Source organism: Notamacropus eugenii, chromosome 4 (assembly GCF_028372415.1).
Source record: "Notamacropus eugenii isolate mMacEug1 chromosome 4, mMacEug1.pri_v2, whole genome shotgun sequence".
Lineage (NCBI taxonomy): Eukaryota > Metazoa > Chordata > Mammalia > Diprotodontia > Macropodidae > Notamacropus > Notamacropus eugenii.
Window position 1 is genome coordinate 52,511,171 of NC_092875.1, and position 3,871 is coordinate 52,515,041.

General features: G+C 35.1%; 1 pseudogene; it reads right to left on the minus strand.

The window, feature by feature from the left end:
- Positions 1 to 1,426: 1,426 nt before the first annotated feature.
- On the minus strand, positions 1,427 to 2,418 carry LOC140498099 (ADP/ATP translocase 3-like; annotated as a pseudogene).
- Between the last annotated feature and the right edge of the window lie 1,453 nt (positions 2,419 to 3,871).

Genomic DNA, 3,871 nt, shown 5'->3' on the forward strand with positions numbered 1-3,871 from the left:
ATGGCACTGAAACGTAATTAGGTAGAATTGTCATTTTTATATTGGCTCAGCTTACACATAGGCAATTGACATTTTCCAGTTGTTTAGATCTGAGTTTATTTATGAGAAAAGTGTTTTGTAGTTGTGTTCATATAGTTCCTGGGTTTATCTTGGCAGGTAGACACTAAAGCATTTTATATTGTCTGCAGTTATTTTAAATGGAATTTCTCTTTCTATCCCTTCCTCCTGGATTTTCTTGGTAATGTAGAAAAATGATGATGATTTATGTGGGTTTATTTTATATCTTTCAATTTTCCTTAAGTTGTTAATTATTTCAACAAGGTTTTTAAGTTGATTCTCTAAGCATACCATTGCATCATCTACAAAGAATTATACTTTTGTTTCCTCATTGCCTGTTTTAATTTCTTCAATTTCTTTTTCTTGTCTTATTGCCATAACTAGCATTTCTAGTACAACACTGAATGATGGTGATGTTAATGGGCATCCTTGCTTCACTCCTGTTTTTATTGGAGAGTCTTCTATTTTAGTCCCATTACAGATTACCTGCTGATGGTTTTAGATAGATATCATTTATCATTTTAAGGAAAGTTCCATTTATTCTTATGCTTTCTAGTGACTTTAATAGAAATGGGTGTTGTATTTTTTCAAAAGCTTTTTCTGTATCCCTTGAGAAAATAATGGTTTTTCATATTTTTGTTATTGATATGGTCAAATATGCTGATGTTTTTCTAATATTGAACTAGCCATGCATTCCTGATATAAATCCCACCCCATCATAATATATTATCTTTATGACATATGCTTCTATCTCCTTGCTAGTATTTTATTTAAAATGTTAGCATCAATATTCATTAGGGAAATTGGTCTACATTTTTCTTTCTCTTTTGACTCTTTCTGATTTAGGTATCAGCAGCATATTTGGGTAACAAGATGAATTTTCTAGGATTCTTTCTTTGCCAATTTTCCCAAATAATTTACTTAGTATTGGAATTAATTATTTTTTAAATGCTTAGTAGAATTCATTTGTGAATCCATCTGGTCCTGGGAATTATTATTTTTTTTAGAGTCTCCTGTTTATTTATTGTTTAACAGCAGAATGCCCAATACAGATCATCATAACTGCCAAACAGTCAGCTGTGCAAAATAGTATATATAGTGCTTAAGTACAAATGGAAGACATGATTTTTTAAAATAAATACTTAAACACAAATTTATGGTCTTACAAAAGAGCATTTAAACTAGATGGTCTAAGTTGATCTGCCTCCTTGAACCCACAGAAACTGTTATTTTTCCAAAAACCATATAATCAATATACTGAATCATCATCAGTTCCACTGTGTGAATAATGGATCACAATAAATGAGTCTCTTTTTCTAAGAGCTTTTTCTGGTTCCCCTGCAAAACGTGATCTGGCCTGGATGAAAAGACAACAGAAATTTCTTGAAGGTCAATGGTCCAAAATGCTAAGTATGGTTAAGTATTCTGCATGATCTATATTCACTGGTTCCTTAGTTAGGATGTACTTAGATTACTTTCTTCAATTCATCATACAGCACAAGCGTGAAAGCTCCACCCATGCCTTGAAGAACATTGGACCAGGCACCCTTGAATAAAGCTTTGCCACCCTCATCTTTAGCAATCTTCTTCCAGTAGTCAATTGTCCCAGTATACATATCAGCTCATTTGCACCCAGACTGCATCATCATTTGCCGCCTTACTGTTATCAAAGAGATAAGAGACCACACCTGCTACAGCAGTCACTGTTTGTGCAATCATTCAGCTTATCACAATATGAGTGTTCTTGGCATCTGAGAGCATACCTTTTGCTGTATCATAGATGCCAAAGTAAGCTGCTCTATAGATAATGATGTCCTGCACTGAGACGTTGAAACCTTGATACAAGCCACGGATTCCATCAGACTTGGTGATTTTTACAAGGCAGTCTCCCAGGCCTTTGAATTCCCTCTCAGTGCCAGATTTCCCAACATCAGCTGCCAAGCAGGTTCTCACAAAATCCAAGGGGTAGACAAAGCAGAGAGAAGTGGCTCCAGCTGCACCACCAGAGGCAAGATTGCCAGCAAAATACCTCCAAAACTGTGTGTGCTTGTCCACTCCTCCACAAAACACCTGCTTATACTTATCCTTAAAGACAAAGTTAAGGGCCTGGGTGGGGAAATATCTGATGACATTTGCTGAGTTACCCCGCCAGAAGGAAAGCACCCCTTGTTCCTTAGGAATTCGGACTATACAATCCACAATGCCTTTGTACTGCTTATCTGCAGCAATTTGTTTACTTGCATGCTGCACCTGCAGTAGTAGCTTGACTTTCTCGATGGGAGCCACCGCCGTCTTGGAGATAGCAGTGGTGATGCCACCGGCCAGAAAGGCCTTGGCAAAGGAGATGGCCTGCTCCATCATGGTTACTGAGGGGGAAGGTGTTGGAGTTGGAGAAAGAAAGCCGGGTGAGAGAGGGCCGAAAGCTGGGGAAGTTGCTGCCACCTGCACACAGCCCCTTGCTACAGCTTAGACCAAAAGGCCTGGGAATTATTTTTTATAGAGCTCATGATGCCTTGTTCAATTTCTTTTTCTAAGATACAGTTATTTAAGTATTGTATTTCCTCTTCTGTTAATATGGGCCATATATATTAATAAACATTCATCCATTTCACTTAGATTGTCAAGTTTATTGGCATACAGTTGGACAAAATATCTCCTAATGCTTAAATTTCATGTTTATTGGTGGTGAATTTGCCCCTTTTATTTTTGATACTGGGAATTTGGTATTCTTATTTAATTTTTTTCAAAAATCAAACTAATCAATGGTCTATCTCTTTTATTGTCTCTGTCCCCCCCTCCCCTCCATTCAGCTCCTAGTTTTATTTTGTCTCAGTGGTTTTTCTTGCTTTCTATTTTGTTAATCTCTCATTTAATTTTCAGGATTTCCAATCTGGTATTTAAATGGAGATTTTTAAATTTGTTCTTTTTCTAGTTAGTTTCTAGTTTTCTAGTTTAATTGCATGTTCAATTTGTTGATCTGCTCTTTCTCTATTCTATTGATGTAAACATTTAGACATGTATACCCTCCCCTAAGTACTGCTTTGGCTGCATCCCATGAATTTTGGTGTGTTGGTCTCATTGTTGTCATTCTCTTTAATGAAACTATTGGTTGTTTTTATGACTTTTTCTTTGACCTAAATTCTTTTGGATTCAATTATTTAGTTTTCAATTAATTTTTAATGTATGCTTCCAAAGCACTTTATTGAATATAATTTCATTGCCTAATGGTTTGAAAAGGATTCATTTAATATTTTTGCTTTTCTGCATTTGGTTGTGAGGTTCTTAATGCCATAATACCTCGTCAATTTCTGTGAAGGTTCTATGTATAGCTGAGGAAAAGGTATATTTCTTTCTATTCCTATTCAATTTTCTCCAGTGGTCTATTTTACCTAACATTTGTAAAATTCTATTCCTCTCCTTAGCTTCTTTATTATTTATTTTGTGGTTATATTTATCTAGTTCTGAGAGGGGAAAGTTGAGGTTCCCTATAGTATAGTTTTATCATCTATTTCCTCCTGTAATTCATTTAAATTTCCTTTAAGAATTTGGATGCTATGACATTTGGTACACACATATATGTACATATCTGTATTTATTTAGTATAGATATTGCTTTATTTTCTATAGTACCTTTTAGTAAAATGTAGATTCCCTGCTTATCTCTGTTAATTAGATCTTCTTTTGCTTTGTATGAGATCATAATTGCTAGCCCTACTCTATTTTTTTAATAGCAGAGGAATCATGATAGATTTTACTCCAGCTCCTTATTTTAACTCTCTGTGTGTCTCTCTGTTTCAAGTGTCTTTCTTTTAAAC